This window comes from Dermacentor albipictus, chromosome 4, assembly GCF_038994185.2.
Source record: "Dermacentor albipictus isolate Rhodes 1998 colony chromosome 4, USDA_Dalb.pri_finalv2, whole genome shotgun sequence".
NCBI lineage: Eukaryota > Metazoa > Arthropoda > Arachnida > Ixodida > Ixodidae > Dermacentor > Dermacentor albipictus.
Window position 1 is genome coordinate 81,493,442 of NC_091824.1, and position 12,326 is coordinate 81,505,767.

Sequence of the window (12,326 nt, forward strand, 5' to 3'; positions counted from 1 at the left end):
AGATGACGATTATCGTTGTGTGGCAGAAGGCCGGGGCACTCCAAAGGGTGTAAACTTTTCTTAGAGTGAGAGTGTACAGAGAGAGGGAAATTCTAACTTGGCGTCGACAGCAACCCCCTGACGGCGAGTGCTAGTTTCGATTTCAAGAAACGTCCGCACTCCAGGCGGTTGCCGGACATCCGAACTTATGTTTATATTTCTCTTTTTGTGAATTTTAAATCGGGCGAAGCGCGGGAAGTGGTTGTCTTCGTGTGTCCGTCGAGCTTACCTCCGCTCACCCTTGCCACTCGCTCAGCGATATCACAAGTCGGATCGCGCTTGGTCATCTGCTTCGGTTCTCGTTCCAAGTATGAAGATAGGAAAGATAAGACAGAGGAGCTTGATCAGGCGTGCAACGAACGAAAGGCGCAGGAAACCAGTCAACCAAGCATTAGAAGATGGCTAAATCGCGGCATCGCCTATGTTGCGCGGCTCTGTGGTGTTCTAACACCGGGAATTCCAGTTCTGCGAAGTTTTCAAAGTTTCCTAATGACAGCTGGTGAGCACAAGTATTTGAGTCTATTTTCTTAGCAGATATTCATTTTGCATGAGTACACCAGTTCTGTGCAAGCCTCAGTGGACTGAAATAGGAGCAGTGCTGCTCGAGCCTGCTGCTGTCAGTGAAATACTTGTACCGAAGGGCTTGAGTGCGTATTTGTTGGGTTTTACATTTTGCACACCATTTACGTTGTCGACACATACAGCCAAGGCTAAAGCAAAGAAAGAAAGACAGCCGTGATGTCTTATCAAATTCCAAGAGAAATGACGGCAAACGGATGCGCACACGTAATTCTTTGTTGCATTTTGATGCACCATTGCTAAGATATCGTAGTGGAGAAGATTGAAGCTCACCATTTTATCTCTATTCTGGAGCGTAGACGGTACCGTTCGCTCCGTTAGCTTGCTTTAGGCTCAGCTTCGCTGTGTGCAATTTTTTGAGCACCTGTATTATAGACGAGGCTAAATGTTATTTGTTTTGCTGGCAAAATGTTTTTAATAATGCCAGTAATACAAGTATACAGTTATTAGCGCTAATTAAGCACGAACTGGTAATACCCCTTGCATTGAAGAGTGTTATTAATTTTTTAAAAATGAATTGTTGGTTCCATCCGTTGCTGTTGTGCCAAAATAGTGTCCTCATACTCGCCGTGGTTTTCTGTATATACATGAATATGACGCAAAGTATAACGACAGGCAGATTATACGCGCTTCTAAGCACTATAGAAACATGCTCCCTCATTCGGCATGTAGTTCAAATGATGAGAGCAATTATAGGCTACTCCCTGTGCATGTAGACGCATGTAGTCAGTTTAAATTCTGTGTTTAAATCACTCACTGGGCATTGAGGAGTTGAACGAGGACAGTACGATTTGCACTATTGCACAATCCCGTCGCATACACCTGCATACAAGTCTTTTTATGTTGACGAGCGTATACGTTGTGCCTCAGGCGCTTGGGATCCGTTTCCTTCGCCGCCGCACGCAGTGAACCGTAACAGCAGGCTAGGCACGTACAACAAAAGAAACGATTTTTGTTAAGGCGAAGGCCTTAGGTGTTTATGTTGACGGTGCCCTTAGCGAAACTGCGCCGTGACGAAAAATGGCCGGCGCCGCAAAGAGTAAAATGACGTCAACAAGGGCTCGGCCAGACGTCACATTGGTATAATAATAATATATAATATTTGGGGTTTTACGTGCCAAAACCACTTTCTGATTATGAGGCACGCCGTCGTGGAGGACTCCGGAAATTTCGACCACCTGGGGTTCTTTAACGTGCACCTAAATCTAAGCACACGGGTGTTTTCGCATTTCGCCCCCATCGAAATGCGGCCGCCGTGGCCGGGATTCGATCCCTCGACCTCGTGCTCAGCAGCCCAACACCATAGCCACTGAGCAACCACGGCGGGTGGAGACGTCACATTGGTCAGGGAGGTTTCTGTAATCAAAGTAAATTAGTGGCTTCGGAAATAAAATTTGGTACATTTCGGTCTGAGTGGGAATCGAACGCAAGCCTTCAGGGTGCGGGACGAGCACGCTTCTCTTAAGCTACGGCTGCTTTTTTTTCTTCTTTATTACCAGTCACAAAGATCGCTGAACAGAAATAAAAAAAAAATTAGTCGAACGCTAAAAATGTTCTGTCTCAGAGAACGTAATTTCAAACAAATTTCATATTCAAAAGCAATTGTACATGAGGCAACCATTCTAGCACAGGTATTTGTGACTTTTGTTCTTTAATATATCCGTGAATGCTTTCTTTGAAATATCGGCGCGCTGCTCTGGTGCCAACGTCTGCATGTTGTTAAAACTATGAAAAGTATTTGTCTTTCAAGCTGGAGCTCCGTGAACTAGGGAATGTCTCTGGGGTTTTAACACGTCTACAGGTCGTCTACGGCAGACATCTTTGCGAATTTAAGTTTCGTGACCTCCCCGATTAAGTATTTCGGTGTGCCCTTAGAAAATTATCAGGATGGTGGCCTTACTGGCACAACGAAATTGGCGACGTGCACGAGAACACCAGTAACTGGAATGGCTGGGATCTGTCAGTCTTTGCAAGAGCGACAGTATGAAACCTATTCTTTATAAATTGTGGTACGTGATGCAGGTGACACATTGTTTAGAATGAATATCCAAATACTCCACCGAGGTTACATAAAAATATATGTGATACAGCGTTACCTGTGCCGCTATACAGATCTTTGTACAGTGCCACAGGAGGAAAGGATGTGCTTAAGCGCGCCAAAAAGATGATGGTACCACAAGATGCAAAATTATTTTTGTTTCGCTTACGCATCGGAACACTGACGGTTAAGATATGGATGGCGGAAAAAGGAACTTTTTGTGCCATGAGTACAGTGTCAAATATGTAAGTGGGACGAAACAATTGACCGTGTGTTTTTAGAATGTTGGGACACGTTATTACTGTGGGATATTCTACAGAGGACCCTTAGGAAAGATTTGCCACTGCACCTTCAAGGAATCTGGTGTTTGGCTATAGATAAGGAAGATGGAGTACCTTATGATGTAATAATGTTCATTGTACTGCGCAGCGTGTGGAGATGTATGGCTGCCTGAAGCTACGGTTGCCCCATGGTTCTGGCTTACTAAGGGTGTGCTTAGTGCGTGCCTGATGGCACATGTCACGTGGTCCCGGAGACGCGCTCGTGCCAGTACTCGCGCTTTCGTCGTCGTCGTCTTCCACAGCTGGCTCCGATGCCACTCATCATGGCAGCGTTCCCACGTTGCCGCTCCCTCTGTGAAGGCGCTGACGGCACTGGCCCACTGCCAGTAGATGCGGCGATTTCGACGACACTTATCTTAATCGTGACAAAGAATGTGCGCAGTGTGCAATCAGGCTTTCGCCTTCACGTTTTACAAACGTGTTACACTTTCTTAATTTTGTCACATAAATTTAAGAGATACTTCGTGAAATGCGTAAGCCCTTCTTTTCTTTTGTGCACATATTGTGTGACCGAATGTGCGATGGCATGCAGTCAGCCTTATTGTACAAAGGTTCACAGCCTGCTCCGTTGCGAAACGTATAGGGTCGAGCTACCCGAATTACAGCAGCAGATCGTCGAATGCCACTATCCCCTTCCTTGCCGCCAAAATCTTGGTACAGGATATTTGTCTGTGTTGCTTTCGTTGACATTTGCGCGCTTTGCACCCTAGCAGGATTTTAAGACATGGTCAATCGTCAACTGCGACGTATTCGTCAGTTGTCGCACCCTCTGGTGTGTCACGAGAAGCAGCGTATAACTTGAGTGATTCCTAGAGCAGTGCAGGACTACTTCGTACATCAGCACGCTCTTCAGCTGCGGCGCTAGCGCTGCCGTTAAGGCTAGCGCAAAGCGCCCCTTTGCGACGTCTGCGGAGGGCAGTGGCGCTACGTGGTGTTCGTCGTAAGTAAACAGTGTCAGCCTTCGGGGACGCCCAAGTTCCTTTGCTGTTCAGGCAAATTAGTTGTAGCGTTCTTCGTTGTTAAGGAGTTCACATTACATATGAAAGAAAGAAATTCGTCCGGGACTTAATCAATCCTTCGTTATACAATGAGGTCATTTCGGATTATTTACAGTAAGTCATTTCGGACTCCGTGATAATTTCGGCCACCATGGGCTTTTTAATATGTAAACGACTAAGAACACGATTGCTTTTTCATTTCGTCCCCATGGGAAGGCGGCCGCTCCGCGTGGGAACCGAACCTTCGACCTGGTGCTCAGCAGCAGAAAGCAATGGTAACTGCATCGCCGCGGCGGGTAGTTTTGTAGCATTGGATTAAACGCTCCTTCAAAGCTTCGCTTCACATAGATATATGAATAACTTGTTCTTCTATAAAGGAATGAATGAACATATTAAAGACAGTACAGAAACTCCACTGGAAGTCCACTAAGTAAGCGTAAGCACAATCTTAAAATCCTATTGGCCTACCCCTCAATTTAAGTTGGCCCTCCCCCAAATTTCCGTCGGCCCAGCCACAAATTTAAGCTAGCCCACCCCGTAATTTCAGTTGGCGCGCCTCCGAATTTCATTTAGCTTACCCCACATTTCAAGTTCACCCAAACGGAAATTTCAAGTTGCCCAACCCCGAAATTTCAGTTGGCCCACCACTAAATTTCAAGTTGACCCAACCCCAATTTCCAAGTTGACGCTCACCCAAATTTCAGTTGGCCCACCCCTACTGTAAGCTTCCTCATGCATTTTTATATGGGTTTTCTCTCTCCTTTTTTGTTGTTGTTTATCACTTATAAAACAACCAATCATCCGCATTTACAATACTATAACGATTAACTGTCTTTGCAAATTACACATTTTTGTGCGGATGCAAAGCATTACACTTCTTGCGTGACGGGGCTGGGGTACTCGGCAAAGAATGCTAATGCATTAAAAAACGAATGAAAGCCTAAAAATTACGCAACTGTTTCTGGCATACATTAATCGAATTGATTGGAAGTTTATTTACCACCTGAGTTCACTGATGTGCATAAGTGGTGCAGATGGCAGGATAAAAGTTGCGTAACGGCAGCTTGACTGGTCCCACCTCCCCGTGAAAAACATTTCAATATCAAAGATGTGAACAGCGCAGTTTCAGGCGTATATCTATTTACCTTGTATCGAATATATTAGCCTAATAGAAAATAATGGAGCTTGAAAGTATATTAGCGCGACATATCTATTCCATGGTATTCAAAAACGCTAATTAGACACGCAGAAACAATCTGCAGACTAACCAGAGCAGATACGGAGGCCTTTGAAGATAAAAAATTAAATTATGGGGTTTTACTTGCCAAAACCACTTTCTGATTATGAGGCACGCCGTAGTGGAGGACTCCGGAAATTTCGACCACCTGGGGTTCTTTAACGTGCACCTAAATCTAAGTACAAGGGTGTTTTCGCATTTCGCCCCCATCGATATGCGGCCGCCGTGGCCGGGATTCGATCCCGCGACCTCGTGCTCAGCAGCCTAACACCATAGCCACTGAGCAACCGCGGCGGGTGCCTTTGAAGATAGAATTCATTAGAATCAACTATATATTTCGGCTGCACTGACGTAGTGTGGGATACTCAATTGAACAATTTTAAACGCATTCTTCTTGGCCAACGCTTCAAAGTGCGTGAACTAACGTATTAAACCGATTAGACTTCTTTGGTTATTTCGCCCGTCGTGTTTGGTGGCCATAGATGCTCCGCCGATGCGGGATGGCCAGTGCTCTCGTGCTGCCGAATTGTGGGGCGCGTTCTTCAACGACGTCCGCTGCTCGTTTTAATGCGAAAGCATTGTATGCTCCATTACGCGAAAATCTGTCGTAGCCGGCGGCGTGACCGAATGATGTTAACAAAAATGGCAGACGCCGCAAAGAATAAATATATTGTATTGTATTGTATTGGGTTTTATGGCGCATAAGCGACTTAGGCTATCATGCGCCAAACACATGGTATAACTTATTTCAAAATTGGGTATCCTCAGCGAGGTCCTTGTCCGGACAAGGCCTCTGAGGAGCCCAACAAACCAAATGAAGACCTCAGCCTTCTTCTCAGAACTGAGAAAACGGGTGAGGTGCATCATAAGATGCGTGAAAAAACCTGGTAATAATTTTTAAGATTAGTAGTTCTGTGATATGTTATATTTCGTTTAGGATCGCTGCGTCTTTCAAAAAGCTAAAAACTGATGAAATCTCTACTAGTGGGTTATCTCCTAAAAGCAGACTGGGATGGAAGGGAATGCGTTCATTGTAAAATACAGTAAAATGTTTTTTCCTTAGCCGTTCGAGTTGTGTGCACGAGAATAAAATGTGATTTACAGTGAGTACATCTCCACATTTCTCACATAAGGGTTTGTCTTGTTTTGTCAGTAGAAAGTTATGTGTTAGGTGTGTGTGTCCGATGCGCAGGCGGCATAAAATTACTTCTATAAAACGTTCTTGATGCCTGCATGATCTCCATTCTCCTAGAATAGGTTTTACTAAATGTATAGCTTGTTATTTTCTTCGTTATTCCATGTACGCTGCCATTTTTCTTTAAGCTTGTTTTTTACTAACTTCATGCAATCTGCATAGGGTATATTTATAGTACTGACATTCTTATGGGAGGCTTGAGCGGCGCACGCGTCAGCTCTCTCGTTGCCTCTAATTCCTTGATGGCTTGGTATCCAACAAAGCTTAATTTCATGTCCCTGCGTTTGAGCGGTGATTAAGTTATGGATTACATTTCCTATTAAAGGTTCCCTTGCGTTTCTGGCTTTCAGTGCTGTGATTGCACTAAGCGAGTCCGTGTAGATAATGCTGTTCTGAATGTTCATCTCGACTATTTTTGATACAGCCACCGAAATGGCATGACATTCGGCTGTGAAAATTGACGCGCACTGAGGCAACCTGACTACCTTTTCCCATTTATCTTGCACTACAGCACTTCCGACGTAAAGTGATGTTTTAGAACCGTCAGTATAAAATGCTGTGTGTTCTTTGTACTTTTTGTCTAGCGTCAAAACTTCTTGTATTAGATGTTCACGTGGAGTTTGGTTTTTATGAAATTGTGTCAGTGTGTAGTCACCTACACTGGGAAAGGTGTGCCAAGGTGGTAGTGGTTCGGGTCTCTGGGCAACATCGGGCAGTGTGTCTAGAATACCTAATTCCTGGCAAATTTCTTCAAATCTGAGAATAAGGGGTCTCGTCGCATTCGATTTGTTGTTAAAAAGCTGCTTAGACGGGCACTTCGTAACTCTGGAGTAGCAGAGATGTTTTGGTAGTGAACGGGTTTTTAGGACATATGCACATGTGAGCATATGAACATGTGAGCACATGTGAGCATATGAACATGTGAGCAAAGAATAAATATACGTCAAGAGATGCTCTAATTGACTTCATAGTTCTCAGGGAGGTTCCTGTAACCAAAGTAAACTAATGGCTTTGAAGAGAAAATTTGGTACATTTCGGTCTGGGTGGGAATCGAACCCGGGCCTCCGGTTTGCGAGACGAGCGCGGTTCACCGACGCCACGGCGGCTCCTGGGCTCTGGTTGGCTAAGCGTGTGCCCAGTACGTGCGTCATTGCAGACGTCACGTCGCAGCCATCTTGCTGACTGAATATGTGGCCTAGTGCGTACGTCATTTGGCATGCATGTAACGCCGCAGCCAATAGGGAGGAGGTGGCGCCACGCCATGAGTGCATGAAATAATGAAAGTTAGTGAAGTTCCACTTTGCGAGCGCGGGCGACGGGCAAGCGTGTGGGGGCTATAGCGTACACGGCGCTATCGGCCCTCGGTGAGCCTAGACGCCTACATGTCCGCATTACAGATCGCATTCAAGACAGCGCTCGCGTGGCCGCGCCGTGCGCAGCAGCGGCCAAGCAGAAGGCCTCGTTGTGAACATTCGCTTACTATATAAATTACCTAACATGGTGTAAGCGCGCGCCAGTAAACACAAACGCTTCACACTCGACGACCGCAGACACTCGCTGCCAAAATGCTGACGTCACGAATCGCTGCAGCAACAGAGAGCGAAGTGACCTTGTTGCTGTCTATCGCTTCAACACAAACTGAGTGGTGACAACACAGCGCACGAAAAGCTACGAACAGTTGGTCCACCTGGACTGTGCCCCCAAAGCAGACTGCTTTCAAGATAAAGCCCGTGCGACCGCGCTCCATCGAGCCGCGATACAATATATGGCGGTACCACCAGGTACCGCTGGCAGGGTAGTACTGTTCAGTGCCGCATGGTGGCATGGTGGTAAGGGGAGCATTCTCGCATTCTTTCCTCGTGACAGCTAGCGCGGTGAGACGCTGTCACTCACACGCTGCGCCTCTGGTCGCAGCATCTGCGATCAGAGGTGGTGGCAGGCGCTGCACGGGGTTGCGAACGCGTTGCTTGAGGACTTCCTCAAGCAACGCGTTCAGAAGCTTCGCGCGTTGTGATTTGGCCTTGCCGAGACGCAGTTAGAACGCTGGCGAGAACTCGCGCGGACAAGGAACGATGAGGGAGCATTTCACCAAAGCGATCATCATCATCATCATCATCATCATCATCATCATCATCATCATCATCATCATACGGCGCTCGAAGTACCGGTTGGCTTTCGCTTACGGTTAAGGCACAGTCGTTATGAGGAGCACTCCCCATAACAAGTGCCACCTCTCAATGGATGCTCAACGTATTCTTGAATAGTAGGCGGGATTGGTTCCTAATATTTTATGCGAAGCATACTAGCCGCACAACCACGCTCTTCCTTGCTGCGCCGCGCGCGGCCGCGTAGCTACGATATGACGTCATAACAGCTGCAAAGCGGACGCTTAAGCTTCGCCTTCAAGAGTGGAACGCGACAGCATTCCCGTCCAAGGGGTGTAAGACAATGGGCGACGGCGCAGCGACTACGCGCCACGCATCGGACGCGGTGAGCGTCGAGCAACGCAGCGTACGGCGCGACAACGAAATGTGCGCCTGAGCAAGCGACGCACGCCTGAGCCGACGCCGACGACACCGGCTTTTCTGCTACACGAGCTCCTTAACGCTGTCGCGTTAAAATAAAGGCTAGTATGCTTCGCATCCTGGGCTTAACCTTAGCTAAGCCACAGCCATTTTTTTTTCTCGTTATCCATTAAAAGCAAACATTTCAGCAGCGCAGTTTCAGGTATACGCATGTCAGACTGTGTTCAAAGTGTTAGTTTAAAGCGTGTGAGGGACGCTTAGCTGTTTTTATCCTAAATTTCTGCCTTGTCGGTGCCCATAGTGCTTATTAAATGTGCAGATGAAGTGTGCAGACAAACCGGAGCCAGCACTGAGGGCCAGGCACCTTCCTCGTTCACTTGCTTCGCGGCTTCAGACAGACACCGTTGATTTCAAGAGCTGGCCAGTTACTCGCGCGCGTAAAAGCATGAGTGTCCAATTGAACGCCGTTAAACGGTACTTCGCGTTGTGACCTCCTCGCGCGCAAGCGAGGGCGTTCAGAAGCTTCGCGCGTTGTGATTTGGACTTGCCGAGACGCAGTTAGAACGCTGGCGAGAACTCGCGCGGACAAAGAACGATGAGGGAGCATTTCACCAAAGCGATCATCATCATCACCATCATCATCATCATCATCATCATCATCATCATCCTTCTTTAAGTCCACTGCAGGACGAAGGCCTCTCCCTTCGGTCTCCAATCACCCCTGTGCTGCACCAACCGATTCCAAATTGAGCAACTTGTGCCTGGAATGCTTTCACATTCCCTCACGTACCCAGTCTTAAATGACTCTGCCGAGTTCTTTTGTCGAGATGCATCGTTTCGATCTGCCGGCTCTGATCGGAGGAGTAAACGCACCATGCGAAGTAAACGAGTTGAGAAGAAAGCGCAGGTGTTAAGCCGTTGTGAAACCATCGTCATTGTGCCGTCACCACCTACACCGCTGCCATTCTGTCGTCGTCGCACCATCGTCGTCGTCAGGTCGTCGTGCCTTTTACCAAATCTATCAACTATAAATTGTGTTAAATTGTTAGTATTGTTAGCGTGTCTATTTGAATAATGAGGTTCGCAGAAATTAAAAGCTTACTTTGACAGCGATCTTCGATGGTTTCTCCAACAATTTTTCGATGAACGAGAAAGCAAGCTAGAACAAAATGACCGTCTTCACTGTCAGAGGGTGCGGCTGTCGTATGAAACGGTGTGGCTGTCGTATGTAGTTCGGAGCCGAAAGTATCGCTGAAGTCTCCCGTATTCTTTCTATATTTCGCGGGCATTCTTTTAAACGTGGAAAATAAAGCCACGTGAGAGACAGGGTGCCAAAACAATTGAAAGCAGTGTTTGCGGATATGTTCTAGAATGGAGGTCTGACAGACCAGCCCTGAATGTAATTATATAGTTAATGAAGCATTTATAGCTTACTAAATAATAATATTAAAAAGCAAATACCCGACACTTTGTTGGGTTGCTGCTACCTACATACAACTAGTTTCACTCGCATAGATGTCTTCATTTTATTTTAGAGTTGGTGTATGATAGCTATATAAAGTACACCATACATAACAATACTGGTTTACAAAGTAAGAATAATAAGATCTAAGGGGCTCGATTTCTTTTTTTATTCACAGTCATACTACTACGAAGCAATGAAGCCGGAGAAAGTACGGTAGAACTTAATTCCGACGCTTTTTTTAAATCTATAGTGACAATCAGGTAAAGGGAAATGAAAGCGGACAAGGAAAATATGCGTGAAAAATGTTGTGCACTCGCACTGTGCATCGTTGCTTACCGAATTTTGTGGCCTGCTTTCTTATCAGACTTGTACTTAACGAATTACATGTAATCAGTTACATTATTCAATCAAATTATTGGACTTTTTTGTAATAGACTGACTACTTTCTTTAATCGGTAATGCTGTCTGTAATTCAATTACTTTTTTTTCGACGACCAAGTGCATGCAGTCAGAGATGATTGACAAAAAATTTTGAAAAGCAATAGTGTTGGTGAACACAAACGTCTGAATGGCTGGGAATGATCCACTGAAAGAACCAGGTCAGCTCAATGTAAAGTATTTACTCTATTAGTGCAATGTTGATAAATAAATAATTATTAATTACTAACAATAATTGGGAGAAAAGTAACGTAAGGTAATCCTCTACATATTAAATTTTGTTCGCTTAATTTCGTGGGGCAGCAGCTGCTCTCGAATAAGATATATTTTATTGAGGTGTAATTGTAACTTATTCCTTTTTTTTGCTTAGACGTGTAGATGTCTGGTATTTATCGTGGCAACATATAAAAAAAACATTAAGCGCTAATCGTCTGCTTTCGTCTCGTTAAAGGTCTGCAAAATCATAATTTGGTGCTATTCAATAAAGAAAAGCTTAGAGGTTTTGCATTCCCAGGTCGTGCAGAAGAGGCAACGAATAGAACACACACACAGTCTGCAACACACCCCATTCTTCGTCGGCAGGAGGGGCAAAGATTCCGTGCGGCATGTAATTAGTAAAACACATTTAGAATGCTTGTATATAGGTAAATAACTGCTAAGTGCGTAATTATGATGACCAATAACTTCAGTCCGTTCCCTGGGAGTTTAAATCTAGTTCTTCGTTTTGTTGACAAAGGAAACTGGGAAACATTGCGTATGACAGCTAAACAGCGCTTTCGAGTTGTGCGAAGAGTAGATTGCTGCAAAAGCTGTGATTAACCTACACACTTTAATCTTTTCACACGCGTCACCCATAATGTCCAGTACAATCACTGAATTTCAACTTTAAGTGGCCAGTGTAGTTCAACGAAGACACTAGCGAAACATCTTACGTGCTTCCCACAAGCCTGCAAATAGGGAGAAGAATTCGGAGGATGCTTAAGCTTCGCCTTTAAGAGTGGAACGCGATAGAATTCAAAGATCCCCGACTACTTCTCCCGCTTTCTGGCAAATGCAGTGTATGGACCCGTAATGTTTACTGGGAAACGCTCGCGGCAAACGCTATGCACGAAGGCTGGCTTTCTGGTCCAAACGCGGCCTCTTGCATGGGCCGCGATGCGGCGGAGGCGAGCGCCATCTCGAATTGTTTCAAGTATTCAGTAATTAGAAAGTCCATATTTAACCCACCTACTTTAATTTCAACCACTTACCACTCTTACCATAGCATCTATTTTTTGCCAAATGTGAACCCGGTACTGCATTCAGATATTTTAGGACAGTTACGTATAACGGCTGCACAACCCTCTCGAACGCTTCTGTAGGTAATATTCCTCAAAGGCTTCAATTAATGTTGAGTGTTTAATTTTATTATAGCACATTACCCATGAAATCCTGCTCATCATGTTAAATTTCGGTGCCATATCCCGATCAT

At 45.4% G+C, this 12,326-nt stretch overlaps 2 protein-coding genes across 5 annotated transcripts in view; one reads left to right on the forward strand and one right to left on the reverse strand.

Annotated features, from left to right (window-relative positions):
• LOC135913351 (CRISP/Allergen/PR-1-like) overlaps nucleotides 1-12,326 on the reverse strand; it is a 74,993-nt gene that overhangs the window by 39,206 nt on the left and 23,461 nt on the right. The window contains exon 1 of one of the 3 annotated variants that reach the window (XM_070537173.1): nucleotides 11,788-11,797. The exons of the other annotated variants lie outside the window; for them this stretch is intronic. The gene's annotated coding sequence lies outside the window, so the exon portion shown is untranslated. Of the gene's footprint in view, nucleotides 1-11,787; nucleotides 11,798-12,326 lie in introns of those variants that run through there. 3 annotated transcript variants of the gene reach the window in all.
• mas (trypsin-like serine protease domain-containing protein masquerade) overlaps nucleotides 1-12,326 on the forward strand; it is an 89,451-nt gene that overhangs the window by 5,533 nt on the left and 71,592 nt on the right. The window contains exon 1 of one of the 2 annotated variants that reach the window (XM_065445946.1): nucleotides 414-538. The exons of the other annotated variant lie outside the window; for it this stretch is intronic. The gene's annotated coding sequence lies outside the window, so the exon portion shown is untranslated. Of the gene's footprint in view, nucleotides 1-413; nucleotides 539-12,326 lie in introns of those variants that run through there. 2 annotated transcript variants of the gene reach the window in all.